The sequence below is a fragment of the Gobius niger genome (genome assembly GCF_951799975.1).
Source record: "Gobius niger genome assembly, chromosome: 11".
NCBI lineage: Eukaryota > Metazoa > Chordata > Actinopteri > Gobiiformes > Gobiidae > Gobius > Gobius niger.
In genome coordinates this window covers 14,585,572-14,609,620 of record NC_136862.1, presented here as the reverse complement: position 1 = coordinate 14,609,620, position 24,049 = coordinate 14,585,572, and the positions used below count along the sequence as shown (strand labels likewise).

At 41.0% G+C, this 24,049-nt stretch overlaps 2 protein-coding genes across 4 annotated transcripts in view; both read left to right on the top strand.

Moving 5' to 3' along the window:
* Nucleotides 1–24,049, top strand: part of LOC306970234 (uncharacterized protein) — a 149,672-nt gene that overhangs the window by 43,955 nt on the left and 81,668 nt on the right. The window lies entirely within an intron of this gene.
* Nucleotides 15,068–24,049, top strand: part of nlgn2b (neuroligin 2b) — a 67,410-nt gene continuing 58,428 nt past the window's right edge. The window contains exon 1 of one of the 3 annotated variants that reach the window (XM_079566135.1): nucleotides 15,068–15,657. The gene's annotated coding sequence lies outside the window, so the exon portion shown is untranslated. Of the gene's footprint in view, nucleotides 15,986–24,049 lie in introns of all 3 variants that reach the window. The other 2 variants (XM_079566134.1, XM_079566136.1) reach the window with 2 other exon arrangements.

Here is a 24,049-nt window from a genome sequence, read left to right as displayed (position 1 = left end):
CGTAAATGTTGCTGTAGCAATTCGGACCAAAAATACGCCGACACCTACGTTTCAAGGCTTTCCTGGGTGGAAAAGAAGCCATGGAGAACAGGTTGAGCCAGCGGAGGTCGTTCGTCAGGTGTCTTTATTTGACTGATTGCAACTTCGCTGCCTACGGGTCAGATGCCCCAATACACACTAATGGAATCACGATGAAGAAGCTAACAGGCTAACAGGCAAAGCTAGCTGCGGGCTAGCGCCACTTAAACAGTATTTACAGCCAGGTTTGAGTAAAAAATATCTCCATTGTGTCATTTGATGTACAATATCCCTCTCTCCCTTTGTCTTTTCTGTCAGCGTAGTATTTACTCTCACGGACAATTAATGAGTAAAAAACTGCGACATGCTATGACACCTGCAGTGGCGCTTATGGCCTCTAGGGGCATGAGTTACTCTAGGGGCATCGTTCTGCTTTAACAAGTTAATCCAGATGACTATTCTTTTGCTGCTGTTGGATATATTTGGACAATTGAGGGATTGTGTCCAAAAATATTTCATGAAGCCTGAGCGATGCATACTGTACTTTTCAAGTAGTTTTCTTCATATGAATATGAGCCATTCCCTTGCACATTATTGCAAGTGCACACTTCTTTTACATATATTGTAAGCTGCAAGTCACTATTTTGGGGATTGAGTGTGTTCTGTAGGCGCAATGAAAGTGCATGAAGTTAGTGTTTATTGTGGGGTAGCTCCTTTAAAACTAGGTTACATTCTGAGATAACTTGTGGGCTTTACATATTTTTCACTGTGCACCGTCAGCAGCCACAGCAGCAGCAGCAGCAGCAAGTAGCAAAATCCACTCAAGCCTTTCTCTTTTTGCCATGTAATTATTTCTAATCCCACTTTTGACCTCTCTGGGGAGGTAATCGAGGAAATTAAGAGCTGTGATAGCAGGTGTGCCTCTGTTTAGACTAAACCCCCCCCCCCCCCCCCCCCCCCCCTTTTCTATTAATGTTTAGCACAGCCACACAGCCACATTCTGTACGTTTGCAAACCAACCCCGGCGCACTTTCTGAGAACAATTTCCAGTTCTGATTCCTGGTTTAGTTTCATAAACAGAACGCCGCAGTCTCAAAATAGATTCTAATTCTTCCTGTCGATTAATTAAATGTATATAGATGAGGACGTTTTATGTAAAAGAATTAGTGGTGGGGAGAAAAGCCTTTTAGTCCGATTACGATGAGAGACGCTTCATTCACAGTGAAAAAGCACGTGGGGGATTATGTGGACTGCCTTTCTCTTTACAAATATGACCTTTGCAAATGTGCTGGGTGTTGTCTGGGTGAAGGCCAATGACTGAAACATAGGGAAATAATGGGAATAGCAGAGTGTATGATTGTTGTGGGGCTGGGCGATATGGCATGACATCACAATCTTGAATTTTGATTACCGTAGAATAGCAAAATATACAAAATGTGACTTTTACTGATGTGGTTCGTGAGATAGACATTTCAAATCAAAACTCAGCTTAAACAACAATAGACTTGTCAGTACAATACAGCAAAACTTTTATTCTCAAAACTCCAAACAATGAATTTGTACCATAGGATTGGCAGCTTTTTTTCCCAAATTGCACAGCTCTAGTACAGATAATTATTTATTAATTATCAATGCTGAAAAGGGTGGAGCTTTTTATCATATGTTGTTGTTTTAAATTCCACCTCTATTGGAATGACTCATCCTTTAACGCCCGCCCCTCTGCAGATAAATGGCTCGGTGTAGTATTTGAACCTGGCAACAGCAGTGGCACAGAACTCACTTTGTTTGACCTGAGAAAGGGATGGGTCTCCCCACTGGCCCGGGATATTTGAAACTGGACTTGGCGAGCACTTTGTCTTTTGGACGACACTCGGCTATGATACTACATCTGGTGAATCAGTTGATGATATGTTGACTATATCACCACGCATCCTTGGAGAGCGAAAATTAATTTGTGCTTTTGAAGAGCTGGGATAAATCACGTTCTGACAGAAACCAGCTAATCACACGGTACTTCCCCTTAAAGCAGAGGTCAATACACTGTAGCAGCGCCAAATTGCCTCTATGTGTATCAGAACGTTGTCTCTGCAGTGTGATAGATTGGCCAGCCTAGTTTTACATTTCACTTCTAGTCCTCATCAGGGAATGTTATGGCTTTACTGCGAGACAGCGTTTGAACAAGTGGCAAACACCATTGTCTAGTCTCTGTCTAGTGACTGATTAGGATCCCCCGCCAGAACATAACACTTCACTTGACTACAAGAGAAGAAGGATCCCAATTAGTTGCAAAACCAGCACATGTTATATAACAAATAATATCAAAATAATGTATTCTATATGTGTAATAATAAGATGCTTATGCAAACTCTTGGTTATTCCGGCCCACTGTGAAGACATACAATAAGCAAACACAAAGTTTCCTCTTTGTACATTCAACACATTTTGTCTAATGAACTAAATTTCTGCAGTGTGAGGCGAAATCAAGTGCTGCTGTAGCAGGAAAATATCTGACACAGAAAACAATGACTGTTCAAAGGCACTGTCCATATGCCACATGATAATTCATAGAGCTACTGCCACACAAGCGGACAACCACTGCTTCTATAGACATCTACAGAGTCGCCTGCTTGTCCATGTGTGCTGTGTGCTTTGTTTACATTGTTCAGGTCAATGCCTAAGCTCTGTCCCATTGGTAATAAAATAAACCATTATAAATTAATAGAACAAGCTTTGCTATAGTTGTGTTAACATGCTTTCAATATCCGGAGTGTATACTATTTACTGTGCACTCTTGCGTGGCTGAATAGTATTTTCCAAGGTTTGAAATCCAGCTTTCGGTGCATTGATGTGTACGGCGGGCTGAACTACGGCAATACATAATACATGATTCAGTCGTGGATCTCCAGAGAAGGCCGGCTGAGGACATTCTTCCACTGTCCCGGCCACAAAGAAGGAAAAACCGCTTCAATAGAGTTTATATGAAACCTGTGATCCCGGATTGTATTGAGCACCATCAGAACAATAAACCCTAAGCTTATCCCAGCATGCTTTGCGGTTATAAAGTCGATCGCAGCGAGGACAGATTAACTCACCCTGTCTCATCCACACCTCTGAAGGTATCGCCCTCGTCATGCCGTGCTGCTCAGTGACCCGGTCATGATGGGACAAAACAGCGGGCTACCTTATTAACACCTGTTTAGTAATATATGCAGTGCTCCTTTACCAGATTATTCAAAGAGTTTGTCTGTTTCTGTGCAATATAAATATGCTGGGCTTGATATTAGCACTTAGCCAACAAGCCACATTATGTATTCTATGCTCTTGCCATATTTTGTTTGCTGTGGCTATAGGCTAAAACATGATGATTACTGTGCTTTGCAAATCCACATGCAGAGGAGTATTCACATTATGCCTACAGATTCTAGCTTTTTGTCTAAGAAAATCCAGTTTATTATATTATAACAACAGGATTGCCTAGTTTAAACTCCAGCTAAAAGTGTTCCTAGTGGTTCACAGTAGCTCTACTTCCGTACTGATCCATAAAACTGCACTAAAGTTGGGAAGGGGAAGGAAATATTTGCTTCTCCCAGTGTTATTTTTAAAGCAAAATCTAATAAAGGAAGCCAATACATGCGCAAATCCAATATGTAGGAGCTGTAGCGAAACTCTCAAGCAAACCTGCACGCAGTCAGGAAATGTATTTATAAATCATACATGGATTTTAACACCGGTCGACAAGTGTGTAGGCGTAAAATAAACAGCCTTTTTAAGCGATTCAGGCTTTTGACATCTACAACATGTGTTCATTTACCAGTGTTTTCTCTCCTCTCATCATGCGTGTTTGTGAGTCCTAAATGTTACTCAAGTTCATGTTGTTTCCTCATACACACGGTCTAATATCCATGCCCTGCAATCAGCCGTGGATTTGGGACCGTGCTGCTGCAGGCACTGCTCCTTTCTGCCAAAAAAACCTCTGCTTTTTAATCCAGCCACTGTGTCCACTGGATTCTGGTGGAGGCCTGCCAAATCCCTGTTTACCCCCAGCCCTCATCTGCCACGCATTAAGCCTGTCTCTCAAATTCAGCACGACACTACTTGCAATTAAAATATTAATATGATAGGTTTCAAGCAGGCCATTGAGCAACTGGAACTTCCCCCAATGGATGTTCATTACAGTGTTAATGTGTGAGACCAGTGTGGTGACTATGTGGACCTAACATTGTCCCTACTTGTTCATGGATGTGATGTAAGTGCTTGGCAAAGACCTGACTTGCCCTACCATGACTGAGGTAATCAAAGAATCTGAGGGCGGGTGATTCATGGTATTCAATGGATTAAAGATTGACAAACGACTGTGGTCAGTGGTGTTTCAGTAACCAGTTATACGGCCGGGCTACTCACCTCACATACTCACTCGCTGTGGTTTGGCTTGCCTTTGTTGCTGATGATGAGACCTACCACTGTTGTGTCGTCTTCAAACTTAATGAAGAGAGTGCAGTCATAGGTCAGCAGAGTGAACGGGAGGGGGCTCATCACACAACCTTGGGAGTATTCAGTGTGATGGTTCTGATGTTCCTGCTGACACGTACTGCCTGTGGTCTCCCTTCAGAAAGTCCAGTAGCCAATTGCACAAGGATGTGTTGAGCCTCATGTGGACCAGTTTGTGTATGAGCTGCTGTGGGAATATGATTTTAAATGCTAAACAACAATCTAAGAACAGCTTTCTCACGTAGGAGTCTATTGTTTTAAGGTGTGCAAGTGCTGCATGACGCTCAGTGGAGCTGGCATCATATAGATTCTTGATGTAACATTAGGATGCAGCATTGCCATTTAAATAAGCAGGGTGTGAGCTGAGAGTAGAAATATGTTTGATAGAGTTCTTGTGAACCCAACAGCTTTTTGGCACAAGACTTTGTGAGCGTCAATTGATTTCACTTGCACTCTTGTGCCTGGATACATAGTAAAGGGTTTTATAGGACTCTTTTATAGTCTATCTAATAAAGACATAAACGTCTGGTTTATTGAAACTTGTTTGTTTCACTTTACCACATGGTAAAATGTTTTACCACGCATGTTAAATGTTTTCTTTATTATACCAAAATATTTAGGAATTGCACACCAGGGACCCAGACATTTGACTTTTTAGATATATAAAAAAGCAAGCATTATCTTTTGTTTCTTTACATTTACTGGAGAGTTAGTTCAGATTCATAACCTCACATGAGTCGTGCTCAAGTCCAATTTTTTTTTAAATGATTCTGTGAGATACAAAGCAAGAGTCAAAGATAACAGCACATACTTTTATCAACATCAGAGCAGGGGTATAGTTAAGATAAAGTTTATTTTGTTTGTTTGTTTTCAAAAGATGAGCATTACATTTTTGCTTTATTATTTCCTCTTTTCTCGTTGTTTATTATGAGAATGATTGGCTAGGTAATTGTATTAGTAGTGCACAATTCACACAGAAGGTGGGTCAAAGCCAAAGTAGAAAGTGTGGGAATAGAAGGAAAGTGGATAGCGAAAAGCGGACTGATTACTTATTACGCCCTTGACTCTTAATCCAGTTTACAATAGTGGTTTGACTTCAAAGGTTCTGTGCCATGGCCAATTATGTTGCATCCAACAGTTCCTTTTTGAAATGAGAAACTGCTGCCAAAGAGAATATTAATATTTATTTTGAGCCAGAAAGTCTAAATAATATGAATTTGTGCAACTCTGCATCTGTCATGTAAATAGGTATGCTGACTCTCTTGTTTGTCTACTGCTGTGTGCTTTTAACACTTTGCTCAAATGTCCCTTAGCTGTTTCAGTCTGTTTTAAAATACACCTCATATATGTGCATTTATCAAAGCCCGTTTGTCTTGGCATATACGACAGCCCTATACACACAGAGAATATGAATCAGGGTTTTAAATGAACCAATTGGTGACCGTCGCTATCTGTCCTCAGAAACCCTACGTCTCTCCTTTTTCATTTACGGCCGAGAACCTATTAATACTCTCTTGGTGTTAATGGAGATTAATGGGAACGGGCAACAAACAGACATGGAAGAGCAGAAAGCAAAGCGTTGTTAGGGGCCAGTGGAGGGCTACAGAGCGAGTGGGGGAGTGCCTCGTGTGAGGTAAAAAAAACAAAAAAAACAAGGACGCACCCATTGATGGATAGATTTCATTAAGACCCGGAGAACAAAAACACACATTTATACATCTGCAAACAGGCATTCCTCCCTTAAAGCAAGGTGTTCTCACAATAACTGCAGACATAAATAAATCACAGAACAAAAGTTACCAAAAGGTACAGTATATCATTGAATGGGTATTGTTTGTCGTCCTGTGTGGTTTGTGCAAAGCTGTGTTGTTATTAATGACACTGGTGAAGTGTGGAGGACTTAAGTGGGTGTTTTCCTTAACCTGCTCATGTGGCTGCGAATCTTAGAGCCTGGACTGGTATGGCACTTTTGGAGGTGAGGTTATTTTTGTATGCATTTACTTTTGAAAGTTAATTTGAGCTTTTGATCTTGTAAATACAGTGTGCTGCAACATTAATTACATTTTACAGTTTTCTATATCTCTGTCTCAAGTTATAAAACGCTTTACATCAAGGGACCACTCATACAGATTCATACAGACACTCATTCATGCACCAATGTACGCAGACACTGGAGGCAAGATGGGGGAAGTGTCTTGCCCAAGGACTCAACAACAGGAGCATTCAAACTCCCAACCTTCCGATGAGACGATGAGAGTTTCCCCTACCACTAAATAATGTACAATAGGATCCCTTCTGGGGCCAGTACTTCCTTCAAAAAGAGATTCTTATTTCAGTCAGACTTAACTTGTTAAATAAATGTAAATCATAGAATTATATGTTTTTTTAATTTATTACCAAAGCTCCAGATGTGATGACTTCACTTGTATGGATCAAATCATAGAGATACGCCAATTTGACTTTTGTGCCGACATTTTGTATATGTATGCATCTCTTGCCAGTGCGATGACATCCTAAATGTGCATGCACCCCCTGAATCTCATGAGGAAGAACAGAGCACATCATTTGTCTGTGATGAAGTTTACATTGTTTGTTTCTTTGTATTTTGTGGCAGAGACCCGACCAGGGACACTGCAGAAGAATGCACTGATCTTATATAACTGGATGATTGGACCATCCGAGTGTCCAAACTGCAGACAGAGGCTTGTGTGTGTAAGTGTGTGTAAGTGTAGGGGGATGGGCCTGTGCGCACATGAGGGGGTACAGCGCTGAGAACATTCCAGGAAAACTCAGAGGCATAATCTTCTTATCCATGACAGAGTGTGGACTACAAATATCCATCCATTTGTTTTTGAACCTCTCTCTTCTCCTTTCGCTTGACCCTCTATGACCTTCCCTCCCTTCTACTTGTGCATTTCAGATACAGACATATGCTCCGAGCCCTCATTAGCTACTTACCCCTGCTTTTCGGCGGCTGATCAGAAGATGAAAGTGACCCCTGGTGTAGAAGGAAGTTTTCTCCCTGAGACTGCTGATGTTCTTCTGCCCCTGGCCATGGTGGGACGGGTGGGGCCTGGGATGGAGTGAGCGGAAGGGGAGGTGCGGTATACTTGTGTGTGTGTGTGTGTGTGTGTGTGTGCATGTGGATAGAGCAAATTCTGCTGATTGAGGGAAATTATACCCTCTAATTTCACCTGCGACTCCCAGAGACAAAGGCCTTTGGGGAGAACAGCGGATAAGGAAGTGTTCACCGCTGTGGTGGACCAAGACTGTAACACTAGAATGGTATGAAGCCAATAGAGGACAGACAGAGCAAGATTTAGTATAAAACTATTAAGCAGAGACAGACAAACATATTATAGCCTTCCACAAATTCACTGTCCATCCTAAAACCACACTAAAGCGCTATTCCTGCTGCTTGTATCCTCCCCTCATCTTTTCCCTCTCTCTTTCCTCCCCTCCTTGATAGTCTTACTCACAGAGCGTGACTATCTGCCGCTGACAGAGCCACTCCAGGATTAGAAGTAGAGACAGGGCCCCGCGCGGTTTCTGCAGTGAAGCAGCGCCACCTGGCATACGCCGAGCGCCACTGCGGCTCCATTGAAGACTGCTGCATCCTTGAGGAGCAGCAACAAGGGCATCTTATCTCGCACGCCTGACTGTGACTTTGATTTACCTCCGGGCGGGTTCATACGCAAAAATCGAACAAAACAATGCATATACACGGGGAGTCAAAGAACAGGCTATCTAAATTAGGTTTATTGGGACTGGTAGAATGAGTCATGATTGTGATTGATTTTTGAGATAATAATGTTTCTCAAATGGGAGCAGTTTGTCTTAATTGTTATGTTTAAAAGCTTAGCCAGATTGCCTAATACGGTCTTTTACTCTCCGGCGGCAAGTAAAGGGCAAATGATCTGTCATACCACTTTAATCCTCTCAATTTGAAAAGCTGTGCATCAAAGTGATAATCAAATATTCAAAGGGAGGCATTGCATTCACTCGAACCTCATATTTTTGCACGGTTAATCCACTCCGAGAACAGACCGAATTAAAAGGTCTTGGGCAAATTTGGGTACAATGAGAGAAAACTGGGACACAGCAGCTCCACACAGGCGCCTCTCTTGTTTCATGTTTAAATCGACTGCACTTCTAAAAGCTGCACGCACACACACACACACACACACACACACACACACGCTTTCCATTCAAAAGACAAATTTGGCTTGTAATTACCCAGCTCAAATGATGGCCACTTTGTCTACATCAGGTACAGACGGAAATAATTTGTCTTTTTTTTTTTCATCTCAGTGTGTCCTTGCTGGACCTTTGCTATTAGTGACGGAGTCGGAGCTGAGGAGTTCACACGAGAGAGAGAGAGAGAGAGAGAGAGAGAGAGAGAGAGAGAGAGAGCGAGAGAACACAGAACAGACTTGGCAAAGCTACAGCGATTCACTCCAGTGGTTTTTAAATCCGTTAACATGATTTTACTCATCCTATTAAAGACATAGCTGTGGATACGGAGATGGTAGAAGTGATGTGAGGAGAGGGAGGGGTAAGAGTGAAAACAAGAGGGAATGAGAAGGAGAGGGGAGACTTAATGGGTGTTAAATATAGGGGACAAAGCATCATTCCTGGCCTATTTCAATCTGCAATTAGCCTTTGAATGTTTCTTACATTAATGCAGATCGAGCTGGGTGACCTTTTACTACTTGGCTACTGTAATTAAGCGTCACTTAGACCTCGAACTTACTTTTTTCCACCATATGAACATTTAACAGTATTAATGTGAATATAAATTGTGTGTTAGAAAGTTTACCGTCTCAGATGAAAAAAACTTAGTTCATTTGCCACAGAGAGTATGATAGAGGATTCCATTCAGAGGTTTATGTCCTGTTGTTATTGTTAATGCTTCACTCATTGAGTAACAATGCCCTATGATACTTTACTACAGTCATTTTTCAGATTTTGCTAGTATCTTTTCACAATCATAGATGAAGATAATTTAAATGCTTCTCATCAAGTGGTGAAACTGTTTGACTTTCTAACTTTTGACTGTCAGCTCTCAGATTGCTTCACTTGAACATTCCCCATTTGCTACTTGTAGGTCCTCATGTTATTGCAAGCGTGTTACATCTCAGGCTTAATTGCTTGGTATTGTTTGAACTGTGCTCTGTGAAGAGAGTGAGTGATGTAGCACTGTCCACAAAATCCAATACATCACTATAAATCCTGACATTGTTCAGCCTCAACCCAGACAGAAATGTGTTGCACTTTATTACCTCATGTCACGGGTCAGGGTAAACTGCAGCCTGACAAGTTTGATCCATCTGGAACCAGTGTTGTTTTGTAACAATGTTTGTGAATGTGTCATTTCATGTACGTTGGAGCTCTCAGTCGTCCAGGTTAGAAAAGTTGGCAACAATGAAGAAACGTCTTCACGAATTTTGGTAATTGATCTGTAGGTGGAGGAGAGGTTGAAATAAGCTTCAATACAACATTTTTGTAATTAGATCAGATGAACATGACACGTTTCCTTAACTTGAATAGCCCTTTCCAATTACAAGTTTGAAAACCTCGACCACTTTCATTTCATGTATTCTGTTTTTCATATCATTTTGAGTCTGTCTGAGTTTTCTGGTCAGCTCAAATTTGGAGCCAATAAACCTATGCATTGTGTGTGACCTTTAAAGGTTACAGTCTTTTAGACTATATCAGACCAGGTGTAATAATTAATCATGTATTTCCCAAGCAAACATTTACATTTATTCAACATTAAGATTGACAAAGTAAAACCTCAAAAACAATAAAAATCATAATTTTAACATACAGTTTAGAAATAATCTGTATTGAATAGCAACACCATGTTAATACCAGCAGATGGAGCTGTTTTTCTACAACAAAAATGTCACGCAATAATAGATAAGAATTTATAGAAATGGACTTCGTGGGTTACCATAATTCAATTTCCTGATATGCTGTTAAAAAGATAGCGTGGTATCTGGGGTATTATCCGCTATAAATTAGATATAATCTGAGATGGTATTATCTGAAATGTGCACTATCCAAAGGCTGACCTTGTGTCTAAAATGATCTGATGCACTTTAAATGGCCAGCATTAGTGTATGGAAAACTTGCTCGCATCATGCCTGAGTGAACGCACGATGGAGGCATTGGGCCAATCATTCCGCCTCACCTGCTCTATCTTCCCTCTCTCTGCCACATACAAAGCTGTGCTGCATCTCAACTTCTAGTGTTTCAAGGGCACAGGTGCATCATGGGTAACCTTGATTTAGGTGAAGCTTATCATGATGCTGGATTTGATGCATCACAAGATTTGACTCAATATAGACACAGTGTGGGGGAATAACCAGGACACGTTTGGCCTTGGGATAGTCAATAATGTGCAGTAAAGACACTCCTACAGCTGTTGTCTTATAAATCCCCTGCTTTGCCCTTTTGTCCCTGTTGTCCGAGCTCATTGGAGCCTATGACCTTTAGATGACATCGTGGCTGCATAGTTAGTGTTTTTGCTTCACAGCAGGAAGGTCCCAGGTTCAATGCCCAGACTACGTAGACCTTTTTTAATGATATTTCCATGTGTCTGGGTGGGGTTTGCACAGGTGCTCCAGTTTTCTCCATCAACTAAACATGCACATTAGGCTAAAACTTACAGCTAGGTAATCCTAGTCAAGCCTAAAGTTCTTAGGCACTGCACTGCTGTCGCCCACCTGTGACAGGTTGCCTTGAGGCAGTGGTTGAAGTATGGGTCAAATGCAGCAGACAGAGACTGTCCTTTGCTTTGACACAAGGCCTAGTGAGACTGGTGCTATACTCTGACCTGAACTTAACCCAGTGTTTGTAATCTCATGATAATAATGGCTGTGTGCTATTAAAAAGTCCATGTATCTAAACAGCGGTGCACTGTACATAAGGAGCTTTTCTGCAAGAGCTGCATCTGTCACTACATCATGCTTCAGACAGTATAACGTGCTACATCTTTCTATAGTCGCTCTTGTTGCAGTGAGATGTAACAATGCAAATGTGTGTCATACACATTCAGTATTAGGATTGTGTGTCAAGACCTCTGCCAAGCCATTGAAGTTCCACATTAAAGCATTATCCAAACAAAAAGTAATAATGGTAATGACTGTGTTCTTGGCAGAGCCCAGAACTTGCTGTTATGAATGAAGTAAAAAATATAATCTATTGACAATAATTGCAAACCTCAAGGGCACCATTGCACTGGCCTTATCTTGCAATGCCTCTATAACATACTGCAAATCTTGTGATTATATATAACTACACTAGTGGTTCTCAAACTGTGGTAAGCACCACTTACTTGTGCTTCTTTTGGTGATACTGGATCATCTGCATTTTTAGACTATTCAAATAAAATTAAGATATTTTCATTTATTTACATCTAGTTTAGACGTTTTGTCCAATGTCGGCGTATCTTAGACCATTTTAGACTTGGTTTAATCCTTATGCGATCTTGATAAGTCCTGTAGTCCGTGGAAGTTCAAATATTTTGTTTAAGAATCTTTGAACTGATGTATTTTTTCTGCCTTTTCGTGAATCAAAGGCCAAACATTGTTGCCTTGGGCTCTCATGAACAGACCATTTCTTAAATTAAATAATCTTTTTGGCTTATGACAAAGATTTCAAACGTTTTCAAAAGTATCAAATATAATAAAGGGTGCAGCAAACCCTGGCACGGGTGCCACTGTTGGCACTTTGATTGGCCCACACAGCCAAAATCATTTGTTTTACTTTTGAACATTTAAACCATTGGCAGAGTCACATAGACTTGAGCAGAAAATAGAAGGCTCCACAAAACAGGAATTTACAGGTTTTTAGTTTATATTTTCCAGGGGGAAGCTGCAAACCCTCTCACAGTTACAGAAAGAGTGACACTACATAAAGCTTATACAACATTCAAAACTGCACTGTGTTGCACTTAAATTCACTACATAACAAAACAAGACAGCTTTAGTTGTGATAAATGTTACATTAATGTATTATATTACGATCCTTCCATAAGTCACTTAAGAAAGGGGTTGTACCCAATGTAAAAAAGTTTGCTGATCCCTGAAATAGCATACGCAACACCACAATTAATGTTAAAAGCCCTGTTGGAACTGTTTCTGAAGACACATTACAGAACATAAGAGTAGCTCCACATAATTGAATTAAACCAAACACAAACCTGGTGAACTCAGTTAACCATGATACAATACTGTAGACGCCTAATGGTCTAAATCAGTGGTTCTCAACCCTTTTCCCTTTTTGTTTCCTAGGCTTATATTATTGTCTTAACGATATACTCTAGGAATGAGTAAATGAGTAAGGAGCTGACCAACATCAATGTGTGTGTTAAATTAAACTGTTGTCTATGATTTAATTCATTTCTTGCAATGCTAATAACTGTGAGTCCTGTTAACTATGGTGAGACTCTCCACCAGTTTACTTTACTCATCTGTGGACACATGCAATAGGACACAGACATGATTTGAGAGAAAGCCACAGCCATCTTTGTGTTGGTACTTTTACTATGTAATGTTGAAATAAGAGAAAACCGATCAGAGACTCAAAACATCACATCACCCACTACAATTTCACTTAACATGAATTTTGGCACAAAACCTCTTTGAGTGGAGATGTTCCAAACCCATTTTGCTAAGTGAAGGTGCGGTCTTGACAAAATGTAAAAGCCTAGTAAAATAAAAGTATGTTTTAATTTGTGGTGTATCAAGAGAACAGTTACTATAATCTTTACCGTGATTTTGCGCTGCTTGCTTACTTCAGTAATCTTTTATGCATTGTGCTAAAATTAAATGTTTTGGCAGTAAACTCCATCTACACTGGCTGGCTGTTATGTGAATGAGCCTCTTTATCCCAGACTTGTATTCATCTCTAGGTGGTGAGCCACTGCCCTTGTTATAAGCTTTGTCTGACCCTTGTGAATTCCCCAAAGGAGGGAATCTCCTCTGAGTATTTAAACATAGCAACAAAAGCCTACATTTCTGCTCTTCTCTGACCTCTGGAGTTGCAGAAAAATATGTGTTTTTTTAATGCATATGGATGCTGAAATCGTTGTTCGGGATGTTGAATGCAAAGAAGCGTGGCCATGAGATGTGCAGCCACTTTTGCATATAATTCTGGCATTATAGCCACTGTTCTTACTTGATGATGTATTTCTGCAAGTGATGTTGTCCTTGAAGTTGATTTATACTGGAAACTATGAAAATGGTTAATGTTGCACATCCTTGGGCAATTGTACACGTTGAAATGTCCACTGTGAACGGCTAGATAACCTCCAAATGAACTTTGGATTTTTGTGATTTTAGCTTTTCAGGAAATGTTTTTTGTATAATTAGTGGCACTTTCAGGATCCAAGATAAACTTATTACAGCACATAGGTAATATCATCTTCCCTTCTGGGCTTCCCATACTGTCTTTGCCATTTTTTGCAACCCAGACCTGGGACTGGCTCAAAGTCAGATGCCTTAATAACCTTAAAGTCTATAATATCATATGTATTAATCATGTCATGTCAGAGGAAAAAATGTATAAAGGAAAATGATAGGCTATACGTACAGTGTGAAAGAGCTCTTGGATACTCCACAGCACTGGAAAAACTGGAAAAATAAACTGTGGACTGATTAACCTAAAGTTGAATAGTTTGGGACATAACGTCATGTGTGGAGGAAAAATAGAACAGCACATCAGCATCAAAACCCTATCCCCACTGTGAAGTACGGTGCAGGGAGCATCATGGTGCGGGGGTGCCCTGTTGCCTCAGAGCCTGGACGATGTGCTATCATCAATAGAAAAACATTTTTCAAAGATATTGTGCAGAAAGGCCTGAGACATTCACAACAGCGTGGAATAAGTAAGTGATCCCTTGAATTTAATATCTGGCTGATCCTTCTTTTGCAGCAATAACTGCTCACAACGATCAGGATGAATCTTAGACCATTCCTCTTTACAAAACTGCTGCAGTTCAGCGAGATTCAGGGGGTGTACACACTTATTCCACACTCTCCTGTGAATGTTATGGCCAATACAAATATGATACAATGTAAATATTTGGGTGGTATTAGTTTAAGTGGACACTGTTAACTCATTCTTAAGATTTTGATGAAGATCAGACCACATTTTATGACCAATTTAGGCAGAAATTTGAGAAATTGCAAATGGTGTCCTACTCACTTGTTCTTCCCACTGTATACCTACTTGATAAGACTACCTGTAACTAGAAATCATTATTGTAGCTTTTCCAAATCTAGATCTAAAAACTACAGAACCTTTTTTTTTAATCCGAGTAATTACATGCAGTGTAGCCTATTGTTATTTTTTCGACCCTATGATCGATTTGGAAACCTATGGCTACCACGGTCTCAGAAAGTTGAACGTTGCCTCAAATGTCCGTCCCTTGATAACACTGTAGTCCCCCCCAGCGGTTGTCCCAAAACAAACAAACACAAATAAAACAGTAATAGCCGGGAAAACTACAGCTCTGACGTCAGTGCGTTGCAGTTCCACGTTTGAGCACAATCCCAGCGAAATCCCACTGCAGTTTTTTCTCCCATCACATGGCGACCTCTTCTTATTGAGTTACGCGTCGCCTCTCTTTGTCATGACAACCGGCTGCGCACTGAAATATTGCAAGTGGTCTCTCGTTGCCTTATATCGCGGCGTGAGTGGATGAGAGAGACGCACTGGGAGAGAGACTGAGGAGGCTGAGGCTTGACGCTCCTCCAGACTGCAATCATATCACTGATTCTGAGCATTAAAAGCCGTCTTTTCCCTACAGCGCGTGGTTTTAAGCGGAAGATATGTCATCCCGTGCTCCAATTCAATCAGAGTGAAGGAAGGAGAGAGGGAGAGGGGGCTTTGAAGACGAACTACATTGAAAACTGGAATGGACCCCTGATTTTTTTGCGACTTGAGTTTGCTCCTTCGTCTATTTTAAACCCAACCAAGCTCCGTTTTAAGAGCGATACCGTGGATTATTATTCCCGTCATGAACAAATGGGGGAAAGAGGATGCGTGCTTGCGTTAGTCTTGACGCTATAGCGTTTTATTCCCACTGATTTTTTTTTCTTCTCCCTTCCCTTCCTCGGTTTGAGGTCAACGTTAAAACAAGTGAGTGAAATATCAGTACAGAGCAGGGTGTTGTCAGATAGAGGGATGACAAGAGGAGGCAGGGGCGGCGGGGGGGCCGTATGAGGTGTGCTTTTTTGGGGGGGAAAGCCGGATAAAGACGAGGGAAGGTGTACAGCTACTACCGATACACCAGCGACGCCTCTCAACAATCGCTGGAAGAAATGGCCTAGTTACGAGCCCAAAAAAGAAAACGGTGACAACTGAGAGGATACGAATCGGATGGACCGGACATCAGCACTACCACCATCATCATCCTCCTCGTAGCGGCGTCGCTCTCTTTTTTTTTTATTTTTTATTTTTTATAAAGGTAAGCCTGCTGTTATCTACCACCTCCTAGGACATTTCGGTGTGTGTGCTGCGCAATCGGACACATTGCGCACATCTTTGACGCACTGTCACTATTGGGAGAATGAGGTTTTAATGTAAATCCTCGCGCAGCTCCGTTGCCATAGCACAGCTTCCCCCCCCCCCCACCCCTCCTCCTCCTCCTCCTCCTCCTCCTCCTCCTTTCTGATAAAGAGGAGCCTTCGATTGGCCTTGCCTGTTGATGAGCTGTCACTTAACATGGGGCGTTCAATAAAGGCGCCGCTAATGAGCCCGCGATTCGTGTGTTTTTTAATTGGAACCTGGACGTTATGTGGAGTGGCCGCGCCAGTCTAACAATGTCCCCCCACCCCCACCCCCCCACCCCCCCTTAAGTCTTTGGAAGCCCCTTGCCTATTGATTACTGTATTCATCTTTTGGTGATAGCCTGACTTCTCAATTATGCTGCGCTGATAAAAAGAAAAAAAAAGAAAAACAAGAAAAAAAACTAATCGCAGACCTCCAACTCCTGAAGATGTCCTCCCCTGATGGACATTGCATTACACGCAAATGCACTCACACGCACGAAGATGCAGATAGTGATTTAAATGATCCAGGGGAGACGGCGCCATTAATATTCTGCGCCGGTTGGGCAGCTCTCAGTTAATGGTAGACAACAGGACCTCTGTTCTGACAGGTCACAGATGAGGAATGGTGTATTTTCATTTTTTTTTTTTTTTTTTTTAAGGAAATAGATGATTTTTTTTTATGCCTGTAGCCACCCTGCACGCGGGAGTGACATTTAGAAACCCATCTGTAAAAGTAATAAAAATGCTTTCGCAGACTTTTGCAGGATTTGCCTATAGCTCGGTGTTGTCCGTGCACTTGGATTGCTTGCCTTTGGTCCGGTTTTGTGGCTTGCCTGCTGGCTATGGGGCAGTGACAGACGTGGGAGAAACAAGAGCTTGGATACAGGCATGTGGTCAATTGATTTGTTTCCAAGTAAAGTATATTGTGACAAATATCGACCAAAGCATAAAGGAGAAAGATTTAAAGTCAATTCTCTTTTAATTAGAAAACCCGCCTTTCAAAAGTGGGGGGAGAAAAAAAAAAAAGCTCTTCGCCAGTTCGATAACATATAGGCCACAGGATCACTTTATCTCTAAATACAGAAAGCTCAGTGCAACTCGATCAATGGTGCATGTGTATGGCTTAAATAACAGACCTTCAATGAAAGAGGTGTTGAAAGCCGGATAACCAATGAAATACAAGGCCGCAATACAAAAAATCTGGTAATGACACTGCACTTAAAAGACAATACCAATGTTCAAGCCTTTCTGTGGCAGAATAACAGGCTGTGTATGGGGATAGTAGCTCAGCAAAGGCATCCACATTGTGGAACAAGAAGTTGCATTTTTGGGATAGGTCTGCAACAAGTAATTGGGTTAACTGCACAAGAGCTTTTCTAATAATTGATTTACAACTGACTAGCAGTGCATTGACTGCACACAAACGCTGCACTGTATGCCATGCATGGAGGAGAGGCTTAATCAAATCACGGACATTAGTAAATCAAAGCTGGTCAAGAATGATGTTTGTGGGAAAACACACTATCTGTAAGCATGCTCAAAGATGTCCTCAACATCAGTTAAAAATAGTTAAGTTAAAACTCCTATTTTAATAGATGAAAATCACTGACCTCCAAAATGGCTGTTATTTTTCCATTGTAGGATTGGAAATATTAAAATCCTATATGGAGAGCACAACTGGGTCAAGTATGTTATGCGGCTGCTGCTCTCATTAAACCCAATGTGTGACCAACATCTATGTTTCTTGATTCTATATCTTCTTAAAATCAGCTTCCCAGAGGGGGCAATCATCCTTAAAGTTGCACACATACTGAAAGTGTGTGTCCAAAGGGTTTTCTAACTGTCCACTGGAGAGTCCTTGCACTCCTGACAGTTTACAATGGGACAGCCCTTAGCTCTCAGAAACCGATCAGGAACATTTGTCACAATATGTCATTTGAGTGAGTGGGAGCTGTGGGATTTTTGCCATTGGCCCCGGTCCATTGTTTCACCGCTGTTGGAATAAGTAAGTAGTAGACAGAGTTGGACATTGTGCATCAGGGCGAATCTACTTTTTGTGTATCAAAGTCTTGTTAAATTAAGAAATAATAAAAGTTAATGGAAGTCAGGTTTTATGGGGCCAGCTCCCTCTTGAGGAGATTTCACATCAGACTGTTTCCATAGTCTATTAATTCTTACCTCTGCCAAACAGGTGAGGATTTTGCTGAGGATTTTGGTTTGTTATTCTGTTGGCAAGAAAACTATTAGTGGGAACAAAAAAAACTTGTTTTACTGTGGATTTTGTTTGTTTTTATACCATTTATGGGGTTAAACGATTTGTTAGCAACAGTCAAAATGATGGGGTTTGGCACTTACCTTTATAATTACTTTTAAGGATAGGAGCATGAACTAAGAACAATTCTCGTTTCTTTGACTGCATCTTGGCTTAAATGCTGTTTTATTTTGCTGTCATATTGTAATCCAATTGAAAATTGTATCCATGCTAAACAGACGAGTTGTCGTTTGAAGTCCTTAAACTCTCCTGGAGTTTCCATATACTGTATATCAGGCCCTCTCAAACTCCGGACTCGGGTCTGGATGCGGACCTCGAGGTGATTTGGTCTGGACCCTGGTGGCGCCTCTGGGCTGTGAATTTGATTGCCAGAGCAGAGCTTGTTGCATTCCCATAAGTGCAGTTGCACTTTGGCCTGTAGGGGCAGCGTATATGGAGGCAGTCGGCTGGAATGACGCTTTAAACACAGCTACTAAATAATAAGCTCTTGGCTTATATCAAAATCATTGAACAAAGATGGTATTATAATAAACATTCTTTCAACACCGTAACTGGTTATATAACTGTAACTATTAAGATACAATTGTTCCTGGTGTTGAAGACATGAAGCTCCTCTTATTGGGAAATAAATAGCTCTCTTTCGCAATGAAAGAGAGTGATGTCAAACAAGAAACTGGCAAAGCCTTTGTACCATGTTTTAGGAACTTAAAAGCGGTGCCATTTCTCTCATTAGAACTCTTGTGCGCTGCTTTTTACTCTTGATGTCATGTACAATTTTTGAATAAATTGTTAAAATGGTAAAATGCACTCTGATGGTTAAACGATGATTTAGTGCAATGAGCACAGAATAAATTTTTTTAACCTTTGAATTCTGTGAATTTTTTGTTTTGTACGTAGATGAAACCTCATAAAATACTTCACCTTCCAAGATCAAGGCCTAAATCAAGACAAAATCAGAACAAAATTTAGAACAGTCTCTAAATTGGACTAAATTAGGTCTAAAATAGATTTAAACATTGCCTAAATCAGAAAATTGCCTAATTTAAATGCATTGCTAAAGCACAAATTAGATGATGATTACAATGAATCAAGTCTGAAATTGGAGATTTGGAGAAGTAGCCAATAAACCACCTGTGGTTCATGTCCCAGTTTTAGAACCACCATTATGTATTATTCTCTCCCAGCTCTCTGTGTTGAAGCTGTGTGAATCCAAGACAGTGAAAAAGCTATGGACAAATATAGCCAAAAGTAGCAGAATCGCCTTGCTGTTGCTATCTATAACACCATACAGTTTGTCACCTCCTGTCCTGGCTATATCTCATACAGCGCCTATCTTCTCCATCTGGTGGAGCGGTGTGCGCGCTGTAGCTGGTTTTATTGAGCCGCGTGTTGACGATCATTTCTATGTGGAGATGTCGTGAGTGGGACAATCGCGAGGTTAAAGCGACCCAGCGCTCAGTCACGTTTGGATCGAGGAGGAGAAAAGCACGGAGGAGAGCTTGACCTAGCCCATTATCTGCCGGGGATAGGAAGGAAAAAAAAGAAAACACACATCTAAATGCCATGGTAACCCGCGTTGTGCAACCTCCTTTTTAAGTATATCATGTAACAGTCATCCAATAGGGTCCAAGTCCTTGCAAGGGACGTTTTTGACTCAAACAGGAAGGATCACTCACCAAGCGTCACTGAAACACTGTGTTTTTTTGTAAGCAGAAGCAATGCAAAAAAAAAAAAACACCCAAAAAACATTGAAAGATGATTCTTACTTATATCAACGGTGTGCTTGAGTTCAGCAGATATCCTCCATTAGTCAGTTCATATTTTTTGCTATTATGGGAGTTCTGACCGAAGCCATCATTAAAACATGAGGCGCAGTCTTTTAAAGGATTCTTTCAAGCCGCGGTTGTGAGTCATGGAGTACACTAATTATAAGTCGCCGCCGTGCACATGTTCTGAAAGGAATGGCCACTCGGTTATGTACAAAAACCCATTAAAATGTGACACAACCCTGGCACTGGCTAATTCCTACAAGTCATTGGAAATCTTTAGGGCATTAGCATTGTATCAGTAAACCCAAGTGGTAGTAAGTGGCTTGGCATAAAGGAATAGGCAGCCTTTTTTCAAATACTGAGATATGTTCTTACCTTAGCTTAGACGAGTTGATGTGTAGCTGTCTGGTCTTAACGCGTGCCCCCAGTCACGTAAACAGAGCACAGACGGCGTTAGCATATATAGCCTCTCCTCTTCTCATCTATGGATCCAAACGGAGGTGAAGTTAGAAGCAACCAAGCTCTTTCCCGAATTCCCGTTTTAAATATGGTTACATGATACACAATCCAAGTATAGTTACACAAAATGTCGATTGTCAAAGCGGATAAAAATTGGAGCTATATTGCAAGGCCTAGTCATAATTCAACAATATAGTTCCCCTTTTAGTTTCCTATTAAAACAGGGAAAAGGCGGAAGAGCATGGTTGCTTCTAACTTCACCTCCGTTTGGATCCATAGGTGAGAAGAGAGGCTACATGCTAATGCCGTCTGTGCTGTGCTTACGTGACTGAGGGCACGCGTAAAGACCAGACAGCTACATATCAACTCGTCTAAGCTAAGAGCATATCTCAGTATTTAAAAACGGTGGCCTATTCCTTTAAGGGTGCACGATTTTTGATCTTATACAGTGGGCCTATGTACTGTATAATGCATTGATAGGAGTCAGGAGTTAATCTTCTGTGTACATTACTTACTGTGTTTTCTGCATTAATAGGTGAAATGATATTGATTAAAGACGGGGTATTATGATCAATATCTCACACTTTCTTGGTGAGAAAATGCAAGATATGTTTCCCCTGGTGCTAGAAAAAGTATCTTTATCTTGATTACTGGTCAGTTCTATGCTAAGTTCTAAGCCTCAAAGTGGTACAACAGGATCCATACGATGCTTCTGACAAATGCTGAGCTCTGCAGTGTCCACACACTCTGATTGTAATTGGTAATAGAAACAATTTCACCTGGCAAAAACAATGTGATGTATTCGCTGAACACTTGTTAAAATGTCCTCTGCCAGTCGAATGAGGTACACTGAGAAATTACTTAAACCAGCACTGGCCATATCTGGTTAAACATTGTCAACAGCTTAATTGTGTGTAATGGACTTCAAAAAATGGCCAACTGGCAATTCAGGATTTTGGAATATAAAGCCCTCATCTAATTCCTGATTGGCTACAGCTATTCCTATGATGTTTCTTCCACTTCCGTTGTCAAGTGCTGCCCAGATCTTGTCATACAAATACAGTTTTTTCATTAAGTTAAAGTAAAAAAACAACAAAAAAAACATGCATCATCAATATTCTCTGTACATTCCAGTTCCATCCCACACCAATCTGCTTCTATCTGTCAGTGTTACTTGTTCATTAAAAATGATGGCAGCTCCAGCAGCTTCCTAATACCGGACCTACTGGATTTTATGAAGGGTATTACCTCGAGTTTGAAGGCTGTAAAACTTAATGGTTATCAGCAGAGCAAAGGTGGACCACAGGTTTATAGATGGCAGCAGTTGGTTTGCTGTGGCACGTGGACCAAAATGCGCAGCCATTCCCAGTAAAGCAGTACTAAGTAACTTGTTTACCTTAATAAATCCTTTCCGTAGTCCCTCTGGGGGTAATACAAGTGTTAATGGGATGATTGGGGGGTCTTTCATCTCCCCCTGGAGTCTCTGCCCAGAAAACCACAATTGCAACCGGACCGGAGCAACCAATAGAATGGAATCACGAAGAAGAAGCTTACAGGCTAACAGGCAAAGCTAACTGCGGGCTAGCACCACTTTAAACAGTATTTGCAACCAAGTTTGAGTGAAAAAAATTATTTCCATTGTGTAATTGGATGCACAATATCCCTCTCTCCCTTCGCCTTTTCTGTCAGCATAGTATTTACTCTCACAGACAATTAAAAAGTAAAAAAAACACAACTTGCTACAGCACCTGCAGTTGCGCTTATGGCCTCTTGGGGCAAGAGTTACTTCTTGACTGCCTTAACACATTTCAAAAGTTGTGGGAAGTCATTGTTTTACTTTATATTTTTTCATCGATTCATGAAGCCTGTAAAAGTAACCCCAGGATAAAAGAAAAATAACACAATGTATTTCAAAGCAATAGCTCCCCTCTTTTCCAATGGCTTAAAACACTGGCATGATAGAAGCTGTGTGTTCATATGCAATAATGCAATAATTCATCTTCTTGTTTTTACCTGCCCCATAATTTGTTTATGCTTTTACCAGACATTCCCCCACTGCCGTTGTGAACAAGGAACCGTCCAAATTTGTATATCCAGTCGTCGTATTTCAGCATTTTGGATCTAGGCGAAATATAGCACTCAGTCAGTGGCGGAGAGGCTGCAGTGACATGAAGAAGTGAGAATGAGCCTGTCACATTATCAGAGCCACATAATTGCCTTGTTTTGATCTGATGGCTGATAGCTGATTGGGACGATGAGGAGATGGAGGTGATACTGATCGGCTGATAGACTGCTGAGACACACAGTGACCTACACCTCAACAAGAAAATGTGTTTTATCCATGCAAGATCGTGAATACATTGGGTCTACAATATGTCCAGACCTATTTTTATAACTTCTACGTTTTATGCAGCAGTCGGATCGTTTTTTTTCTCCAGTTGTTTCGAGTTCTACGCGATTTCCCTACTATCATACGGATAATACAGGGATAGGCAAGCTTGTTTGGGTATTAATACAAGCATAAGATGATGAAAATGATGCGGCATATTTCTGAAAATCTTTACTTGAGGACCTTTGTTGGAGAGCTGGATTTGGCCCACAGGCTTATTGTTGGCTACCCCTGCCCTACAATAATTCAATAAAAAAATATGAAAGACTGTTAAATTCATCCCTATTGGCTCTGACAGTTAATCGTTCGGGTAGGACTTGGACCACAGTGTAAGCCAAGGACCAAGCACACAAACAGACCTCCTGCCAATTGGGTTGTTGAGGAGGGTCTAAACCAAACTCAGAGGAGAGAGGTCACCCAAAACAACTGGTTCCTCCTTCAGGGTAGGAGACAGTTGTGAATCGTTGGAGCTCTCACTGTCACACATACTTGCGGTGCAGCATGGGCTGGAAGGAAGGATGAGGAGAAAAAGTAGATGATATAACACGTCTCTTTTAGTTTATTTCAATCAACATAACCCCCGCCCCATTTCTCCCTTTTCTTCACGACTACATGAACTTACATTTTAACTGTAAAATCTTCACCTTTTATTGTTTCTATTTCTATCAGACAGATAAATTGGAGAGTAACATGAATACTTCCAGGTCCCACTGTATCCCTGCTGTCATCTGTTAGGGCTCCTCTATAGCTCCTCAGTCTCTAAATGCAATGCCATTTATCTTGTCAATTAGAACAATAAAAGATGATTTATCTGTGAGCATTATGGGCAATCCCGATTTTAAATTTGCCTAATGTGTGATAATGCTATGAGAGTAGTTTAAGCAATGATGAAATCTTAATCTGTAGTAGAGCTGTACAATTAATAGTGGTACAATTTGAATGGTTGTAGTTAGCAAATTGCAAAGACTGCGCTTAGGTATAAGACAATTACAGACTGTAAAATATCTTATGTGTATAAAACCTACTAACCCTGCTGTTTAGCCCATTAGTTCTCAACTGGTATGGCTTTGGGGCCTCCATTATCCTAGGA